The sequence below is a fragment of the Apis mellifera genome, linkage group LG12 (genome assembly GCF_003254395.2).
Source record: "Apis mellifera strain DH4 linkage group LG12, Amel_HAv3.1, whole genome shotgun sequence".
Classification (NCBI taxonomy): Eukaryota; Metazoa; Arthropoda; class Insecta; order Hymenoptera; family Apidae; genus Apis; species Apis mellifera.
Genome location: NC_037649.1, coordinates 194,051 through 216,220, shown reverse-complemented (window position 1 = coordinate 216,220; position 22,170 = coordinate 194,051). Strand labels below are relative to the sequence as shown.

General features: G+C 41.0%; 1 protein-coding gene across 17 annotated transcripts in view; it reads right to left on the bottom strand.

Annotated features, from left to right (window-relative positions):
* LOC410353 (CUGBP Elav-like family member 4) overlaps window positions 1–22,170 on the bottom strand; it is a 530,632-nt gene that overhangs the window by 360,632 nt on the left and 147,830 nt on the right. For 2 of the 17 annotated variants that reach the window (XM_016915463.2, XM_016915459.2), the window contains exon 2: window positions 16,485–16,633. The exons of the other annotated variants lie outside the window; for them this stretch is intronic. The gene's annotated coding sequence lies outside the window, so the exon portion shown is untranslated. The remainder of the gene's footprint in view (window positions 1–16,484; window positions 16,634–22,170) is intronic. 17 annotated transcript variants of the gene reach the window in all.

Below are 22,170 nucleotides of genomic sequence, written 5' to 3'. Positions count from 1 at the left end.
TTGTATCACCAATGTAAGGAATTGCTGATAAAAGATTAATTACTGTTGCACCTCAGTATATCCTATGAATGCAGTTGCTATAGATATTAAAAGAATAATAATTCCAATTCCTCTATGTAATTTATATGAGTAACAAAATATGTTTCGTCTAATATGAATATATATCACTAAAAAGTAATAATAAATCCGTAAATATTCCTAAAAGGGAATATTTCTTATCAATGAATCAACGAATAATAAGTAAGAGGAAAACGAATTCCGAACAAATTTAAATTTAGAAATGATAAATGATCGTTATCAATATTATAAAATATATTATCCATGGAGACGAATTTATCCATAGGAATAAATTTTCAAGAGGTCGATCGATTTTACAAAATTACTTATCACCAACGAGATTAATACTCCGCGCTATAATTTTACCTGAATCACTAATAAAAAAGAATAGATAATATTCTTTGATGTCCCGAAACCACGTTATTACTTTAATCATCCCTCTCTCTCTCTCTCTCTCTCTCTCTCTCTATCTCTCTCTTTGTTTTCACATATTTCATTCCCGTATCATTATAATATAGATTGAAACTAGATTATCGTAAATTAATAACAGATTAACGAATAATGCGATACATTATTAAATCGAATCGAAACTGTGGAAAATCGTGTATTTTCATTAACAAGTTTTCAAACGACGTTGCATCGCGTAGAAAATTATAGTATCTCACGTACTTGCTACAAAAAAATATATATAAATTAACATATAAATGAATGTTAAAAGTTCGTATCGTAAATTTCAATGAAAAATAGAAGAAAGAAAGTATCAGACATGCAAGACTTTTCTTTGAGGAGAAAATTTTCGCAGCCAACGTATATGTATATATATATATATACGATATCGTAGACGGATAGAGAAGATAGACTCAGTTGCATGGCGCATGGCGTCATGAGTGTAACGATATATACGTGCTCCGGGGGGTCGAGACTGGTTAGGGATTGGCGCCGTATCGCTGATCCGGGCTCGTCTAGGCGTAATGCCACCCCTGGCAGGCCAGTCACGTCCCCTGCTACCGCTATTCCCTACATCCTCATCTCTGTTCCCCTCGTGGACTATGGCGAAGTTACGCTAGGTCCAACCGGTCAGTCCAAGTGCGGATCCTACTCGATGCAGAAATGCATCCACTATGGGACCTCTTAGTCTCAATCAACTATTTATTCGCCCGCGTGTGTATCTCGAAATGGATCCAAGCGCACCAACGCTATCTCTACGGATAAAGTTGTTCTCGCGATGGAATTAACACGAGCTAAATGTTTCAGATATATCGTACAGATATTTGACAATAGCTTTCTCAAAGGAATGAACGAATAAACTTTATATGTCTCGTAACGTTAATATGTCTGAGCAACGTTTGCAAATTTTCTTGTTCAATCAATGTTTTCTTTTTTTTAAACTAAATTATCCATTTACAATATTTTATCATCATTGTAATTGATACTTCGTTAGAAATATTCAAGTCTCGATTACGAATGAATGAAATCCATTGGAAAGGTAAAGGTGTTGGAAGGGGATAGTCAGGTTGGAAATTTCACGGTGATTAAAATCACCTCCCAATCGGTATAATTCGGTGTCGTAAACGTCGAAGGGGCTTCTTTGAGAGAAATTGAAAGAAAAGCTAGGCTGGCCGGCCTTTTACGAGGCGTCAAACGTTTCACCTCGTTAAAAGCTAGTAGCTCGTGCCGGCACTGGCATTAAGTAATGCGATACGGCCCGTCGACGACGAAGACGAAGGAGGCGAGGGGGAAAAAGGAAAGGGAGCCCCGGCAGAAGCCGCTGAGAAAAGAAACGGGGTTGGTGGAACTTTCCGTAATTAATACGTTAAACTTTTGCACAACTACACCGGAACTCACGTACCACCGTCCCCCGTTGAATGTCAATGATCAAAATCGCTTTTTGATATAATTCCCAACCCGTGGCCCGAAAACGTGACTAGCTGAAGATCGTCCTTGGTTGAATGCAAAAGATCCTCCCCTCCTCTCCCTCCCCCTCCTCCGCACGGTCGTTCTTTCACACCCGCGAATAGATCAATTTCTTCTATGACCGTGTTCATGCGAATTCCGCGTTTCAAATCTCTTTTAACCGAGGAGCAAGGGTGTGTAATTCTTTCGGCGATTAGCGATAGCTCATTATCCTTGTAATTAGTAGTTTGTGTAATGAATTTAAGTGTTTCCACTTTGGGATTAGCATACTAACTAACTCCACTCGTTCCCTCAAACTCCACTTCTAATTCGAGTTCACCCATTCTATCTCTTTCCACCCTCTTTGGCTCGCGAGCTGGAATCGCAGGTGGCAAACTCTGTGAATCGTGCCGGATGTAAAGTAGATGTTAGCATTTACTTCATCGAGGGGTGGAGGGAGGGGAGGGTGTACCGTTAACCTCGTGTTTCTAGATGCTAGAAAAGAATTTCAGATATTCCTTCGATAGATAGTGATTGTTTTCTTTCTTTTTTCTTTTTTTTTTTTTTTATCATGCACGAATATTTTCCTAGTTTGAATTAATATTTTGCGGGTATCGAGAAATGAAAACTATTCGTTTCAAAATTCAGAATTTAAAGCGAATAGATTTTTCGTTATTATTTTTAGTTTCAAAGTTGGTTTTAAAAAAAGCATTCTTTCCTAAACGAATTATTTTGTTTCTCTTTGTTATAGAAATTATTTTTTTCTTTTTTTTTTTTTTTTATTAGTTTTTCTCTCCGAAAGAAAAATCTCGTTACTCTGTGTATCTTTCTTTCGACAATGTATCGTAAAAAAAAAAAAAAGAAGCGATGAAACAAACTAGCTACAAATCCAGATACGAATCCAAAATTTATATTCTATATCGCTTTCTCGATACGATTCGTGTCTAGATGCTTATCGATTCATTCCAAACACGATTACGGCTAATCTCGATACACCGATACAGAGAGTTAATAGATCTCGCGTACGTTGCAACGTGGTCTTACCAAAGCTATCATTTAGGTCGGTTCGAAATTTACCAGGAATAGAACGGCCGCGAGTAATTTCCTTCCTCCTCCGGTGAAAAGTAGAAAATCGAAACGATCACTTTAGCTCGTACGGACTCATATACAATGTCCTGGTCATATTCCGATATATTGGCCATATCGATATTTCGGAGGGGAGAAAGACAAAGTCCGTAGTCGGGCGGGCGCGATAGGTGCAAACAAGAAACGAGAATCCCCTTGGCCGATTCCTCTCTCCCGTGCCCCCGTGTGGAGTAGACCCAGCGAGCGAGACCGAGCGACGAAAGAGTGGAAGAGAAAGAGAGAGAGGTAGACAGTGTGCCGGGTGAAACATACACAGTAGCTAGTCGATGTGATTGGCCTTGTGCCAGAGGCCCCTAACGACGCTTTCGAAAGGAGGAGAATCCTACTTCGTCCTCTCCAACGACGAGCCTCCAAAGATACCCCGGGACCAGTGGCGGTGACGCAATGTTGCCGCAATCACATTTTGGCACGCCTCTGGCCAAACCTACACCTCGCGATAGGCACCTTCGATATCTCGCACCGTATTGAATTCGACCGGTATCCAACAAATCGGGACGAACGCCGCGCCTGATCTCGCCCCGGCTTATTGCTACTTAAACACACGGCTCGAGGAAACTTCATCTCGACTGCTTCCCTCCATCGATTTCTTTCGATCGAATCGAACAAGGTGTCGGTCCTGTATTCATCTACTACGAACGAGAAATAAAATCGAGTAAAAATTGTATCGATTTTTCCTTCGTAGAAATTACACGTTGAAAAATTATTGGTAACCAGCGTTTCCTTCTTTTTTTTTTTCTTTTTTTATAATTCGAGAAGAGTATTTTTTCAACAGGCTGATACAGGCAGTCGATACTCGTTTAAATGCTAAGGCTAGCAGCAGGGGTGGAATAAAGTGCCGTGAAATAAAGGAGTATCTCCGGGGTGATTCGGTAGGCGCGGCGCGAGTTTCAGTGGTTGTGGATGGAGAGTGGTTGTATCTAATTTAAATTCCCGACATAAAAAGCTTGCACAACGCGAGGAGTGGTCTGGATAGCGTGGATCGTGGCCAAGCCACGTGCGGCTGCGAGATTCATTCCGCTTTACATGGCCAGTCCGTACCTATCCACTTCTCCGCGTCCCCCGAAATTCCCTCTTCAACATCCTCTGCTCGCACCCTCCCTCCATCTCGCTCGCATCGCTTTCTCTTCCACCTGAATCTCATCTCATACGCAACCTATTCCGCATTTCTGGTCAAAACTACTACGGAACCCTAATGCCTCGGATATACTAGAGGAGCAATTGTCCCTTTCGAAGGAAGAATTATCGTGTTTCCAAAATTAAATATATTAAAAATACTTGACTATTGCGGAATTGAACTATTCCGCAAAAAGACTCCAGCAGTCGTCGAAATATTTACTCGTGCGTCATAATTATTTGAAGGAAATGTTTAAGAAAGATAATTCTCAGGAGAATGGAAAAGATTAAGAATAAGTCTTAAGAATTATTTTTGGTGTAGAGATAAAATTGGAAATTATCCGTTAACGTAGCGTAATCTATCATCAAAGCTAGCCAAGACAGAGAGGTCATCAGCCTCTGAATCTTTCCCTTTGCAATCTTTGCGACATCGAACGTATCGGAACAACTCGAAATACCACCTTTCCTTTCTCCGCTACTCATCAAAGAGCTACCATATCTCTCTTTCTTGCAACGTTTCGCTTCAAAGGAAACTTCCCTCCCCCCTATTAAAGAAGAGTACTCGCAATTCTGATGAAGATTCTAGATCAGAAACTGCAAAGATAACATAAATGCAGATGGAGGAGGAATTGCAAGAAATAAGATGTTTCGATATTATTGCACAAAGAAGAAAAGATGAAGTTGTATGCTTTAAAACTTCGACATATATATATATATATATATATATATATATATATATATATATATATATATATAGTTTCTCTCCAATATGATTACAGATATCGTAAAGATGTACAATATATATATATATATATTTCGTTACAGAAAATTTAAATCTATTAAAAAGAAAGACGAGATTCATTACGAATCTTTCTTTATTCGAAAGATGAAAGAATGAAACGACGATACAATGGGAAAAAATTGAATCTCCAATTTGGCAAAATGAATAATAAATCTTGAGCGAATTAACGAGTTAAAACGATATCCCATGGCCGAGAAAGGTTGACAAACCCAACAGATTCTCAATTGCAACAATTTCCTTAAGAAATAAACCGTATTCAAAAAGTAAAGTGAATAAAACACGGGTCTCATTCAGCTTCGTGGTTCTACGTTATGATTTTAATTGTAATAACGAGGAGGAGCGGTGCGAGTGTTTGGTTAAATTCGTAAAATAATATTATCTCATTGAATGGTTCTGCAATTATTCGGTGGAGAAAAGCATTTCAAGTGCAGGAAATTTTGTCGATTGCCGTTGGCAAAAGTGTTCGCTGTCTCATCTGCTACAATTACCGAACCGACCGTGGTTTCTCCTCTTCCTCTTTTTCCAACGATAATATCGGAAAGTAAGAAGAGACGAAAAAAAAAAAAAAACGCAGGCGCCTATTAATAATCTTATCGTTTATTCGGTCGGGCAATTTGTAAAGGAGCTATTGTAATTATATATATAAAAAAAAAGAAAAAAAAAAGAAGAGAATTGGAAAAGAAACGACGACACGACGATTTAACTGCGAATAATATCATCGAATGCTAAGAGTTGGAAGAGGCGAAAGGGAGGAAAACGATAGGAAAATTATATAGCGCACCTGATGAAATCGTCGAAGAAAGTTCTGAGGTACAAAACTAGAGAATTCCGATGGAAACCAGCTGTCATAACCATGTGCTTCATGATTCCCGACAGACACGCTGCTAACAAAGAGAATTAATTATTTTCTTGAATTGAACGCGATTGCTTGCGGCAACATCCGCTACTTAATTTTCCTAGAATATCCTCTCTATTCAAAGAAATAGTCCTTAATTAAATTCCTAACGAACATTAGTGGGATAAAAAAAATTAACATTAATTCCGGATTAATAATCGAAATGTTTCTAAAAATTATCGAACAATCCTAGAAATATTTCTTATAAACTTGAAAAAATGTCGAGTTATTATTCGATCGTTTTTTGTTCCAAAACTTGACAAACTTCAAGTACGTACTCCGTTTCCTATTTAATCTCTCCCCTATTTCAAAGTCTGTCCACAAGTTGTGTTAAAGTTTCTATCGCGAAATCCAATGGGAGAAAAAAGTTTGTCCACGTTTATCACAAAATCATCGACAGCCAAATATCAAGTATTTATCGATTCAATATATGCAATAGCTATTACTATATACATTATCATCGTGACGAACTATCAAGTATAATCGCACACAACTATGGGATAGTGATCGTTCAAAATGGTTTTCATAGTGACGAAAATGATGCATATGTATTGCCAGTCCTCCTCTGACCGCTTACGTATCCACCATCTATCGATCTATCCCGGACGAATCGCATTTCCGGTGATTCACGATGCACGCGCCAACCTAACCGACGCATTTATACCCGGCAGTAAAACCGAATGATGTGTGTCAAATATTAATATACCATAGGAGAGAAGCGAGAATCACGAGACTGGGATAGCGCACCAGATTTCCGATTCAGAATCCCGATGCTTATCGATTATTCTGCTCGTTACCCGACTGCTCTTCCCTTTTTCCTTCGTCGCTCGCCTTTACGGCGTCCATTAACGGTTTGGACAGGTTAAAAATATCATTCGATACGTCAGAAATTAATCCCAATGGAAAAAATTACCATTTTCAAAAAATGGTTGATTTTTCGGTATTGAAAAAAAAATTCGTCCGATGGAATCGAGTCAAGAAGCTGGGAAAACTATCTAGGCTGATGATCGGATTCGTTCGGGCGAAAATAACTTTATAACTCTTTAAACGTTGACCTGAATTTTGTTTGCTTTGACCATTGAAAATCTGCAAGCGCAAACACTCGAGAACACACACGCGCGCACGAGTATGCATTTCAACCCATTTACGTCTCCGTTTACATTTCGAGCCGGTCGATGACGTTTACTAATCATTGGAAAACATTTTCGCCCATCGATAGCGAATCGGAAGAGGAATAATCTTTCTCGACGAGAGAAGAAAGATCGCGAGGTGTTTAAAACACGAGGATTAACGAGGATCGGTTACAAATTCGGGCGGTGAACGGTGGCGGTGGCGGGCTTTAGAAATTCCCGGGGTGGTTGCAGGCGGCAAAGAGGGTGGTGGGGCGAGGGTTTACCTCGATAAATCACACGGTACGCCCGACAAAAGGGGCCCGACGAAAGGGCCGTCGCCATAAACGTATAAAGTAATTACGCGTTGCATCCGCGATATAGCGGCGTCGTCGGCAACCCATTCACCGGGATCCGCCTGTGCGTCCTCCCTATGGCGGTCCAAAGCCTGTTCCTGTACCATGAAATAGCAGGCCGGGGTAAGCTATGCGCGATTTTCGAAGCTTTCGTCGCGCGCCACCGCGACGAGGATTATATTTCGGGGCCGCGCATTATCGGGACACGTACTCGATAGAGCACCTGTATGAGAGACGGCTGGTACACTGGCAGCCATGGATTTCATCGAGTTAAACCCTCTTTCGACCTCCCCCCTCCCGATTCCATTCATATTCATATGCGAGCCCGATTCAAATGCGTATTACGTCTGTCAGAAGTGATGGGTCGGCGATCGTTCGAGGAAAAGCAGCTTTTCCAATGAAAAAAAAAAAAAAAAAAAGGGAAAAAGGCACCATCCAACTTCCGCTCCGAAGGAAAATCGAAAAATTTGCAATTGTTTCAGAGTTAACAGAGAGTTAAATGTTATCTTTTTTCAGAATATCGTGCTCGGTAAAAGAGATCAAAGATTATCTCGTTTGCAACGATGCATTTATTTCTAAACTATGCAAACACGGATTTGCAAGTTGCATAGGCCGATGTTACAATAATTATCAAAGTTGGGACTCGTTCGAGGCAAGTGGCATTCTTTGGAACGCTCGCAAAAGTTTTTAATATTCCTTCTGCTCGTCGACGATTCAAAAGTGGAAGAAAGAATTTCGAAGAAAAAGTAAGGACACTTTATATCCCATTTATACATTTTCCTAATGCGACAGTGGTAATGCATCGGGATTGTCATAGTTGCCTTTACAATCCTTTTATCCTTGCCTCGAATTTTTGCTCCCATAAATCCAGTTTTTAAACACCCCAAGAAATCTAGAGATCGTAATCGTAGATGAGTAATATTCACTAAAAACTGTATCGCGGGGGGAAGAAAACGCAGGGGAATGATTGTAATAGCTTTCGCGTTAATTAGAGTATTATATCAACGCGATACAAAGTGATTACGATTCGTGTCCTTCTATATTTCAATACTTTCTCGACACAATCGTATCATCGATTTCATGGGTGTACGTGTATAAATGTATAAACAGTTCGTGCCCTATAAAGACAAAGATTAACGAGCGAGACAAAGGACGAGACCTAATAGATAAGATTAGGTAGGTCAGCGAAAATGCTGTTTCCATCGCAGCCTGTTAAATCGAGCGTAGAAATAAGAATACCTACATGCTCGACAGGAATCCAAATGGGGCCTGGTTGCTCGCAAAACGATGTATTATGTATACGGAATAAATGGAATAGAGAGCAGCTCGAGCTTGGGTCCTTCGGAACCAATAGGGCGAGCTAACGGTCCTGCCATCGAACATATTGCCATGGTCACGTGTACGCGTCCCCTCTGCCCCATATCCTGCCATCCCGGGATAAGTTTTCGGACGGAAGGAGTAGCGATGTGGATAAATTCCCCGATCTTCCGACTCTAACTTCCACGCAACAGCGAAACTGCGGATATAAGCACGACGAGGAGAAAGTCCACGCATAATGGTTAACATGGAATCACGGAGGGTTGGTATCCCGTTGGAATTTATCCCGATATCGTTTTTCCATTTTTCCTCTAAAAGTCTTCGCACTTCGCTCTAGCGCCCCGATATAAACGAAAGTTTCGCTTTATGCGAACCGATGTGACCGGAGTATACAGATATATCTTTCCATACTTGCTTTCGAGCAATTCAAACGTGAATTATTCGACCAATTCGTTGAAATTACCAATCCGCAATTTGTAATTATTAATTAATCTGTACATTATTTATAATTTTTTTTTACAAAAGATATAATAGGTAAATTTCAATTTAAAAAATAACAAAAGTAAATGGAAAATAAATTTAATCAAGTTAGAAAATGTATCTTTACCAAAGATAGGAACACAAATGATACAGTTGGAAAAGTGGAAGTAGGGTATAAAGTTATTATCAAGCGCATCTTGAACTTGAGCTCGACTATCCTTCGAGCTCGTCCCTCGGATATCGATTGGTGTAAAAAAGTTTCTCTCCAAATTTATCGAATTGAAGGAAGGAGCGAGGCAACGGAGGGGAATGAGAGAAGAGACGGGATTAGCAAAAGAAAAGGGATTAAAAAGGGAGGTATCACCGAGGTCACGAAATTTCTTCAGCGCCTCTCGTTCGTTCCTATTTCTTTGTTCCCCCTCCTTTTTTTCGCAAAGTTTCCTACCGTAGGCACCTCAAGTCCTCTCCTCCTGCACGGAATCCTCCCGTAAAAGTCACCCTGCTTTTCTATTGTTCCAATCTTTCGCGAACTTATTTCTCCCTCTCTCTCTCCCTTCCTCTTTCTCCCTTCGTTTTTCTTACCGTTCTCTCGAACCCTTAACGTACACTTTCGTTCCTCTAGTTACTTTTACTTGGACCCTCTCTCTTCTTCGGCTGTTTGCATTGCACCAGTAGCAGTGGCGGTAGCAGTAGCAGCTGGCGGCGGCTGCGCGTTCCCCGAACTTCGAAACTCTAACGAAATCTCGGGCAAGGTGAATATTTTATGCGTAAATCAAATCCTGGCAAATATACGCGAGAGAGAAAGAGAGAGAGAGGATCGGTGGCAAGGAGCGAGTAAATTGAATAAAAGCGTTACCCGAGAGTACAACCTTGTGCTTCGACTTTCTTCCCTTTTTATGTACATATATATGTATTTCGTTCCTTTCCATTTCGCTCTTTTCCACGATATTTTCACAGTTTCGTTGAATATATTGCAGTGATATTTATAGGTTAGAATCGTTGGAATTCGAAAATGTTTCGAACGGAGAATCTTAGTCACTCGGCAACACATGATTACAGTTGTTATTTACTTGTTTTTCGACCGTTAACCATGTATAACAGGGCCCGGCGTTACATCTCCTGATCGTACATCTCCGCGAGACACGGCACGTAGAAAAAGAGAGATATTATTTTTTCCTGTCGCTTGGGAAAAATGCCAACGCCCTCTCACCCAGATACGATCGTGACCCAAAAAGGCACGCATTAAATTAATAAATTATACCGGCCCCTCTCTCTCGGTTGGCTCCCGTCCGAATTGCTTGGACTTTCGTGATCCTGACATTTACTTCTCGCCGATGTCACGTATGCTTCGGCTGCACGGGGAAACGAGAATTCCCCCGTAGATACGAAAGATAATTTGAACGTTTTATTATCCGAAAGAACGTACCGCGGTAAATTCTCCATCGTCCATTTATCCGGACAGGATCCATATTCCCAGTGAGATATGGTATCTCGATATCATTGTAATCCTCGATTTCTCTTATCCAAAAAACAAATTCTGGGAACTGATTATGAAATCTAATATTCCCTCGATACGGTGGATTATTTTCTTTCCCTCCTCCTCCTTTTTTTCTTTTTTTTTTTTAATTCGAGCTCGCCTCTATTCGACTCGAGGTCGTTGACTACTTTATTTACCCATCGAGGAAGAATCGAGGAACATAAATATACGGTGTCTCGGCGAAACCGTGTAAACCGTAGGAACGATAATAAAAAAGGTTAAATAGGGTGGCTGAGGGGGGTGGGGCGCAGCGACGACGTCCCGTTTTTCACGAGTTCCGCGCCCGTTTCCGCGACGAATATTTGGCAATGTCGTTAAAACGAGCCCATTCGTGATCACGTAGGCGCGCGTGCACGGTTGCCGGAACCGAAAATGCCGGAACCGGAATGAAAATTAGATACATCAAAAAGCCGAGTTGCCGTGCAAACCGCTGCGTACACCCGCGTTAAAATATCACAATGGCGCGGCAGGTGCATTTACCAGGTTTCACCAGAGGCTTTGACGACAGTCGCCAGATAGCTCTTTCATCCGGTAATTAGCCGGAGAGCCCGAGGAGTTATCACCTGGTGCGATCGTGACTATGCGCGCGCCAGCGTCGTCTATTCGAGCACTCCATTCCGAGTTGAGCACGCCTGCCTGGTTTACCCCCAGTAACCAGTACCGCTTCTCCGTGTGTTTAATTAATTAACACCGTGCCGAATAATAATTATCGAAATGAAAGATGGTATCGGCCCGCTTATTTATCGGTCCACCCCGATATCGTAGTTGTATCGCGTATACCGTATCACACGCTTACCCTCGCCGTTAACCGCGTCGAGCTCCTCTGTTGCTACGAACGCGGCCGATAAACTCTATCTAAACGCGGCTCTCCTAATTGATTCATAAATTAATTTACCGATCCGATCATACACGCGTTATTCAGACGAGCACGCCCCTTCCACTCCGTGTTTTCGTCCTTTGCAGGAATAAATAAAAAGTTTCTAAAGATATTTCCGCATTCATAGATTTCTACTCTCTTACATCTTTCTTTTTTCTTTTTCTAACTTCATCTTCCCTTAATGCCTTTTTTTCCCTCGGTCTTGTTGCTTGCTGGTTGTCGCGTGATCAGATGTATTATTCAGATTCTTTCTCGCCAAAAAAGCCTCACGTTTCCTCGGAAGACGAAAGTGAGATCAAGTATTACACACCGTTTGCAACTTTATGTACGCGCGTCGAGCAGAATACTCGAAATTTAAAATATTTTTATTTTTAGGAATGTATGTATCTGTCGCGTGTAATTTATCTTAAAATTTGATTAAACTTTATTGAAATTAAGTTTTTAAAGTGCTATAATTCCAAAAATAGACTTTTATACAAATGGACCATCATTAAAAGCACAGAAACTTGTTCTTTAAAATGCTTTCTTGCTTATCTTGATACGACTTCTTGATCCTAAGATATTATCGTATAAAGAGAAGGATACTTTTTAATCTTTTACCTTCATCCTTCTCGCTTGCTTCTCACTGACTTATGTACTATAGAATCTCCGTTAAATTCTCCTGTTAAAATTAGGAAAAATTTATAACTTTGAAGATAGTGACTTCCATTCAATGAATTTTTATTCATTTATTATGACTATTTTTGTCGCGCATTTAGACCTCTCATTTCGTATCGCTCAACACACCTTAGAAATTCTATTAAAATTGGAAAAATTTTAGGCCGTTATAACTAAACCGAAGATAATAACTTTCGGCCAATGGATGAAAGATCATTGGAAGCGCGGAATCTTGCCCTTTAAAATGCTTTTTCATTTATATTTATATAATTTCCGATTCCTGAGATATCATGATGCAAAGAAAATAATGATTTTCAATCACTTGTTTGCACTGACCTATCTTTACCTATTCTAAACTAACTGAGAGACGCGATTCTTGGAAAAACGATTTTTAAATACTATGGAAACTTTTAACACTCCTATCTCGATAACCGATCGAGATATCGAAAAGTGATTTCAATGCTATACTTTCCTTTATATGTATATCCTGACCGTTCTCTGATACTAAAGTTTTTTCTCGAGCTTTTCACGCAAAAAAGTCAAAGTTCCATTGCGAATTTAAGCGATAGCTGCTAATGAAGACTTTATCTGTATTTCTTTATATTTGTATAAGAGTCACACAGGATTGATTAGATCAATCCAGGTTTGATTTACGAAAATAGAGTTTTTCACTGTTCGATGATGGACGATATATTGTAAAATGGACAGTGGTTTTTATATTTCTCGATATTAAGCCAAGGTAACGGGATTACGGGGATCGGTGGCGTGCAACGATCTGCTTGGTGCCGGAACTCCCGATAATTATGTGCCAATTAAATTTAACGACTATCCATTATTCTGGTCTGCGAACACGCGTACAGGCTCCCTACTTTTATCTTCCTCTTTCTACCAATCCCGACACCCCTTACACCATTTACTCTGTCCCCCATCCCCGTTGCCAGTCTGGGATCGAGCGAGTTGCACACTGGCAACAACTAGCCAGGTCGAAATCCAATTACCTTTTAATATTGTCCGAATGGGCTTGAAATCGAATTGCCTTTTGCAAAACTCCGCATGGTCTGGTTGAAAAACTGCGGAGGATTCCTGCCAGCAAATAAATGTTCCTTCGGTCCACACTTTCTTTCTTTCACATACATCGAAAACGTTCTTGAGCAGCATGACGCCCTCTCTTTCCCTTCTCCACGTCCTTTCTTCCCATCCCACCACCGTTCTATAGGGTAAAATGTCGCTCGACACTTCAAATGGAATTGGAACGTGGATCGAGATTATGGTTTTACACGATTAGACTTAAATGCACGTATAAGTGATGTGGAGCAGAAGTCACGTAGGTAGGATGTGAACGATTTTTTCTGAATCTCGTCGAGTCTGGTTTTCTATTAAACAATTGAACGTAGATTGATATTTTTAATCATTGTTAATTCTTGTGATTGTTCATTTTTTTTTTAAATCGAGAAAAGACACGAGTCGAAGAAAAATTTTTACTCGATCTATAATGATTTTCATTATATAAACGTTCTTCGATAAATATGTAAATTTCGATATTCGAAATAATCGAAGAATTTTTCGTCGAGTTAAAAATTCTCTCTCTTTTTTTTTTTTTTTTTTTCATTGTCCACTCGCGTAATTGTTTTACCTAAAGCGTAGTAAATGAGCAGAGTATTTTCCGTTTTTTCGGTCGGTTCTTATTAAGAATTCAAGCTCTTTGACCACAGATTTCCCCCCCTTGCTGGATCGTAAACAGCGATCGTTTTCCAAACCCATTAAAAGCGTGATAACAACCTATCGCTGCCCACGAAACTTAATTAGCGAGCTCGGTTGAAAAAAAAAAAAAAAAAAGAAAAAAAAAGAAATTCTAGTATCAATATTTATCGCGCAAATAGGCAGGAATAAATTGTGCCCGTTTGCACATGCTCATCGATTCATGGATTTCACTCGATAATTAACCGTTATCCCGAACGGTAAGAATATTTTTCATCGTAATTAAAAGATATTCCCGTTGCATCCCCAATCCCGTTCCATTGGGGGAAAAAATTCTTAAAAATAAATTTCGATTCGATCCGATGAAATACAAACGATCCGCCACCACTCGCTAATCAAATACCGGCCATTTTTCAGTAACGCCTTCCTGGTCTAGAAACGGTATTCCGTAAGGGAGACCTTTACGCGCGCTGCATAAAAATCATTGGGCTTCGTATCCATTCTTCAAAAATATTTAAATTCCACAACGAAGCGAAACGTGCCTTTCCTTCGGTTTCTATATCAATTTTCTATACATTCGTACGCGTTCCCACGAATTCCTTTATATAATAAACGGATGGTTTATCGATTCAAGTGAATTCATTCTTAAAACTGTAAAAAAGGAAATATAAATATAGGAATATTAATTTTTCCATACACGGTGCGTACATTTAATTATCTGAGAAAAATATATACATGTATTTTTTTTTTGTTCGAAAAGGATATGATTAAAACCTGTATCGTTTAATAATTAATTTCTGCGTTATAATTGCAAATTAGTTTCACAATTTTGGTAAAGGAGACTAAAAAAAAAAAAAAAAAAATGAAACGTTCACAGACCACGAAACATGCTTTACCATCGTGTAAACACTCCATTGACGTTCTATATATAGCTTAAAGAAAGAATCTCTTATCGAAATGTCATCAACGAATATCATCAACGAATCAGAATAGTCGATTAGTAAACATTTACATAAATGAGATGCTCCTTCTTGATTAAACCAGGGATTTTCATCATGCGACATTTGCTCACAAGGGAACATCGATACCCCACAAATTCTACCTTATCATCGTTAAACTTGCAGATTTGTAAGAGACCAACGCCAAATTAATAAATTTTTACACTCGCTTAGAGAATTCTTCAGATTAAAAAGAATCACTCTAAAAGTTGGTTCGCTTTTCTTTTACGATTCTTTCGTACTTTATTATAATTTTCAAGCCGAGTTATGCTCTTCTTTCTGAAAAAAACTGACTGTATACATTTTACAGCGAAAAACAAAATCAGCCTAACACTTTTACTTCGAATACTTTACAAACCTGCAAGATTTTGAACAGATAAAGAACCTTTACAGTGTTAAAAATTCCCCTTGTTAGTTTTTTCCCTTCTTTCTTTATCGGTAACAACAACATGCTGTCTGGAATAACAGATTGTCCAAAAAAAAAAAAAAAAAAAAGAAATCTTACCGTACATTTGGTACACCGTTAATAATCGCTGCCGGATCTTTCCGTTGGCGAATAAGATTGCTCGTGGCAGGAGACAAGCTTGACATTGTAACTTCTAACATCAAGTTTGGGAGATTCGGGTTGTCGGAGAAAGGGAGTGCAGGTTGTCGGGGTTGCGGGTACAAGGAAGGAGTCGATAGGGTGAGCACCAACACAGAGTGACCACTAAACACCTAACAACCAACAATAGCAGCCAACATCGAACACCGATAAACCAACGAAACTAAACCAACCACAAGTCACATTGTAACGGAACTCAGCGAATATATATATCATATATAGATATAGAATATAGAATATATACATAATATGTTGATTGGTGTATTTATACGTACGTGTGCGCGAAGAATGCCACTGCTTCCAAAAGTGCAAAATTTATCTCGTATCCCGATTCGCGGTATCGCGAAACGGATCTGCCAATCTTTCTTTTAAATAATCAAAAAAAAAAAAGAAGAAGAAAAGGAAAAACCAATAGCCGGGATAACACGTATGAAACACCAGGAGGATAACTTTAAAAAAAAAAAAAATAGTTAAACAACTGTGAAATTGTTTGATTTAATTGAAGCTCGATTTGCATGAAAACTGAAATTCGACGGGGCGGTTTAATCAAGGGGAATGAATATATACCGCGAACGAAAATTTGTTTTTATACGAGGCGTGTAGTTGTCAGGTAATGGAAGAATAGGTTAATTATAAACCGAGCTACGAAAGCTTCGTATCGAAACGAATAACGTTTTACTTGATAGTTTAATTTAATGCTCGTGTCTCGGCTCCCGATCGCAGCGCACACTCTTTTCGCCACACGTGCGTCGCATGTACGCACAACGAGGGCGTAATGATTTTGTATGTTGGTTCTCTCTGGTGACACCGAGTTTCTCGTTAAAAGAAAAACACTGAGGAAACACTAACTGTGAGGCAACGACAACGTAAAAAAGTGAAACACGTTAAAACTTAATAAGGATGGCATATCTTTCAGAGACACCGAGTAGGGGTATGGTGACGTACCACATCGAGTACATTGAGAACGTGGTTCACGCGGACGACTCTAGTAGTAGTGGTAGTTGTTGTTACATTGTGTGTTGTGGTCGTGGCAAGAAGAAGAAGAGATGGAGGAGGTGTGCGGCGCCCCCGGCCAGCCGGTCGCCCGTCACACCCTGAAACAGAATAATATTGTCACTTCCGTGCTGAATCACGTCATCCCTATCGACTATCTCGTCTCGCCATTATCTAAATTCATCTCAGAATACACGTTTTGATTATCTTTTTAACGTTCAACATATATATGGAGGAAGTATAGGGTAAAGCCTATCAAATAATTATTATTTTTTTAATTAATTTTAACGATGGCAAGCGTGTAATGTTTAACGTTTAATTAACCTTGGAAAAAAATCCACGAACCTTGCAATTTACAAACCTTCCCTTCTTCGACGATTTAAAATAATTTTTTTTTTTTTTTTTAAACGAAAAGTTTTTCGCATTTTCATGATTACACGAGTACCATCTAAGACTCGCACCGCTGTTCAATGTTCTTTTTGCGCCCTTACTTTTTGTCAGTACGAAGAATATTTTAGGTACCCAAGCTTTACCCTACTTTCCTCCGGTACAAAATATTATTCGTGCTCTCTCTCTCTCTCTCTCTCTCTCTCTCTCTCTCTCTCTCTCTCTCTCTCTCGGCCCCGTATTTCCAGCCCCAACTTTCTCGGTAATTAATCACGGAGTAATCAACGATACGCAAATTTCTCGCTTAATGACGTTCCTCACTACCGATTCAAGCACACGTTTCATTTACATTTCCGATAAACGTTTTCGTAATAGTATAATAAGTCTTCGATACGAAACTGTAATTGTTCAACAACAAATGACGCTTTATCCCATTTCTGGCACGATCAATCGTATCGTGCTTGAAAATGGCTAAACGTTACTCGCTTCAAATCCTTGATCTCCTCCTCTTTCTCTCTCTCTCTCTCCCTACCTTCCTTCCTTCCTTCCTTCCTCCCCATCCGATAATCATCGAGCCATAATTGATAATGGCCGGTTAGAACGAACGGGGTGGAATGGATTAAAAAAAAAAAAAAAGAAAAACGGAAAAAACGATAATAAAACGCAATGCCAATATTCGAACGTTCGATTTCCGAGTGATTCGTCCGGATCCTTGAAAATACTACAAGTCGATTTCACTTGTGCCGGCTGGTTTGTTCGCAGAAAGTATTGGCGCGAAGTCGCGCTGCTCAACGGAAGGACGAGGCCGAAAAAGAGGAGAAGAGGAGGAGAAGGAGGAGGAGGAGAAAGAGGAGAGGGTAAAGCTTTATATCGGAGGAAAAGGGGATTTCGGATTTGCCGGACCGTGTCCACCCATTGCATCGTTTACGTCCAATACAAACGAACGGACGAATGAACGGGACTAGAGAGAAAGACAGGCAGAGGATCGGTGCAGAGGGGGGAGGTCGGGCACGAGGGCGGGATGGGGGGAGAGCAAGAGAGCGATGACGATGGAAGGAGGCGGGGTGATAGAGAGGGGAGAGAGAGAGAGAGAGAGAGAGAGAGGCTGCTGAGAAACGGGAGCAGCGACCGGGATTTTAACGTCGAGCACACTCGTTTCGAGTCGATAGGTCCACTTCGGCTGGCTTGGGAACCAGTCGACATGGTCCAGCAACTTCCTCTCCCACCTCAAACCCATCCTGCCTCCCTACCGTTGCTCTTATACCCTTCGGTCCGAGACATCATCTCCGTATCCGGAAACAGGGCACCGTCCTTGCAACTTTTCATCTATTTCTCTCTCCTTCTCTCTCTCACTAATAAAAATCGGAACGGATCTAACCGGTTTTTAGAGTCACGTTACGTTGCAAATAGGAGAAAATACGCGCGATGTATATCCAATTAACGTAATTGGATCATTTCCATCGAACCGGCCAAGTGAATTCGTAATTCAAGGAAAAGTGGCGGTGTTTACGAGAAGGAGTGGCGATAATGGGAGGAGGTGGTTGAGGGAAAAAACGCGTGGGACGTATTATTCCGTTAAATAAGCGAGCGGAGGAACGAGGGAAGAAAGAGAAACGAGGCGTGTGACGTAAAAGAGTAACTCGTGGGAATTCTGCCATATGACCTGTCCTACTAAGTGGAAAACGCGAGGTTTGCTTAACCCTAAGAGGCTCCAGTTTACGAGAACCAGTATACAATTCCCTAAACTTTCATCAAAACGTAGCCATATGACGAATGGGAGGGAATAAGGTCGAAAGCGTCTATTTATACCTCTCGAAAATATGGCGAGAGAACAAGGATGGTAAAAAAAAAAAGAAAAAAGAAGAAAGAAAGAAAAAAAACCTCGTCGACGGCGAGTAAATATATTTTACGAGCAGGGGGAAGAAGAAGAAGAAAAAAAAAAATAAAAATAAAAATGACGCGCGTGTATGGGAAATAATTCGTTCGAGCAATCAAATTCGTAGATGGGATAAATTTTTTATCCCGATGTTAACGGCCGGTATTTTAATAAAGATCGAATTACTAACGGATCAACAATTTACCGTGTCCGCCATTGGGAAATGAATATTACTGATGTAAAAAAAAAATATATATATATATATATATATATATATATATATATATATATATATAATGGAAGGTGAATACATTGAAAATGGCGTTACAAGCAATCCGAGCGAATAATTAAATATGCGGCTCGAATACTTTTGGGTGAAACAAATCAGTGGAATTCCAATGGAGAATAAAACGCATTTTAGTATTGGAAAGGTTGGAAAATGGAAATGGATCGTCCCGATGGACGGGAACGCTTTTTATTCCGCCTCGCGAGCCAGACGCGGTGAAATTTTATTTAATGGTTCTCATATGTTGAAAACGGGCGCGCCAGGTTCCTTTTTTTGAAACAATGGGCCCCGATGTAATCGAGGAAAATCCTCGCTCGCTCGCGCCGGGTTTCCGGTATTATTAAAATCATTATTTCCGCCTCTTGGTATTCGCACGGAAATAAATAGGGTGCGTGCCGCGAGAGGCGAGAGGAGAGGGGAGAGGAGGATCTCGTATTACTTTCGAGAGAGACGTGGAAAATGGACTCGCGCTTATATACACCGAGCTCGGATCGCGAACGCGTGGAAACGGGAATAGGCGGAAATATTACGTTCGAAGTGAGAGAAGGGACGGACCAGGGGGGAGAAGGATAGCTAGGGACCGGCGAGGGAAGGGAGGGATTGGTAAGAGAAAGACAAACGTTGCGACGTTACGAACTTCGTAACGAAACCATTCACTCGAGAACTTTTCCAACTGTTTTTCCCGCTGTAATACTTATTCAACCTTCTATATATATATCGTTCTTCGAATTTAACGCGACGCCGATATAAAGTATAAAGAAGATGGCCACCTAAAAAACTCCGCGTTCTGGTATGGAGAGACATTTTTTTTTCTTTTTTCCTTTTTTTTTTTTTTTTTTTGTAACGGTATCGCGAAAGGGAATGAAATATAAAGGGGGATGGGAGTTTTATACGCATTCGTACGGCCGAAAATTGTTATCCCTCGCTTTTTAAAGGGGATACTTTTTTCCCTTTTTTTTTTCTTTTAACAGATTCTCTTTAAAGGATCGTTCATTTTACTTTCATTTCTTCGCAAATTTATTCTCGACTCGACAAATTTTTACATGTTATTTATAGCAACGATCGTTCTCGAACAAGTAAGCGACAAGCGTTCATTCTAAACTAAATTGTTTCCGATCCGATTAAAATTTTCGCATTAATATTATACGCGTATGGAAAGACGGGATAAATAATTCACGGTATACTGATATATAACTGAGTTAATTAAACGTGATATCGTGGCTGGAACGAGTGTATTAATATTCATAGATTTAACGAATAATCGTAACCAGAACGGGGAGGGGACAAAGATTTCGCAGACAAATTCGTCAAAATTGAACCGCATAACAATCAATTGGCAATGACTGTCGGCTATTAAACATATTCAATGAAGTAGCGATTGACAAGGGACGTTTTCTCCCGTTCCGTGATCGACAGAAATTGTGCGCGGCGTGGCGCGGCGCGGCGTTTCACGCGGGCGCGAGGTTCCGGCAAAATTAATCACTCCGCATCGTTTCCACGATTGATGGCCGCGCCCAAATCAAAAACCAAAGGCGTGAATATTCAGGGATCCGGGACGGCCTGATTTCTATTTCACGGGGCTGCGTATTCCACGATCGTCGTTTCCGCGAAATAAATAACACGGAGGGGAGGGGGGAAAGGGAAGGAAGGATACATCATACGCGTCACACTAGCCGCTTTGGCCCCTACAGTCGCAAATAGAAGCCGGGGAAGGAGGGGGAGGGGAATCACGCCACCAAGATCCGCGGGATGGGTTGGGTTGACGCGGTAATACCGGTTATCATCGCGCTGATTGCACCCATACCTACATCCAACTGGAACTATCTTCCGCTGGAACCCGCGCGCCTGACCCGATATATTCCCATCCGAGCTATTCATTACGTCTATCCACCGCCCCGATCGCTCCTTTCACGGATACATCGATGCACGAAAATTGGCAACCGTATACGGATACCTTCGTATTCATTCCACTTTCGTTATTACGAATCTTCCTCCCCACCTCCCCCCTTTCGTCTCTCCGCCCCGATACGATACGTTCGATCGAATGCCAACGAATAGATTTCACGCACGATTTTTAATCCCTTCCCCTGTAAAGATAATTCCCTTGCGCGCGAACGATGGAATAATATCAACTCCTCCTCGGAAACCACAATATTTTTCCACGAAGCTTGCGCCACCATCGAGCTCGTGTTCCGACCGAAACAACCGACCCTGTAATAATAACGCGCTTCCAGGATCGTGGCTCGAAATAAGCTCAGGTAAATCCGATATCTGGGCGAACAAAAGTGAAAACGCTAACGGGCATCGGCAAGTTGTGTAACGATAGCGTATAAATAACCTCTTTGCGCGCGCGCGCGTGTGTGTGTGTGTGCGCTCCCGCCGATGTTAATGCGCCAATGGCCGAGAGAGTGCACGTAGCGTTGCCGGGGCGCGAGATATCATCGGAGGCACGGTGGGCGCGCGGGGCGAATGGGGAACCGGGCAAATGGATAAAAAAAAGATGGAAAGGAAACAGCGACAAAAAGTTGCGGGTGCACCGTTCGTTATTCGCGCTCGTAAACACGACTCGGCTCTCGGCAAAGGTAACGAACGAGAGAGAGAGAAAGAGAGAGAAAGAGAGAGAGAGAGAAGTCGAAACGGCCACACCTTCCTTCCGAAATCCTCTCTCAAACTCTCTCCCTGTCATTCCTTCCCTCCGTGTCCCTCTCCCCTTCGAGAGCTTCCACCACCAAGCTTATGTACACCTCCGCGTACACCGCGTACGTGTTTACCCGCTGCGAACGCGCCTCGCCAAGCGGAACTAACGATAACGAACGGTTACGAATGTAAGGGACCAGTTTGCAAAGCAAACGACATTTCAACCGAGCGCCGCTTCACCGGGAAAAGAGAAGAAAAATCCGGATGAAAATCCGGAGGTGGTGGCGAGGAGGGTGGAACGGATGGATAGGCAAGTTGGGGGATAGGCAAACAACTGGATGCGCGTTGGAAACGCGAGAAGAAACGCGTTATCTTCTTTATCGTTATTTATATATATATGTGTGTGTCTTGGAATTCTTCGATCCCAATAAGTCTCTTATAATTTACGCGAG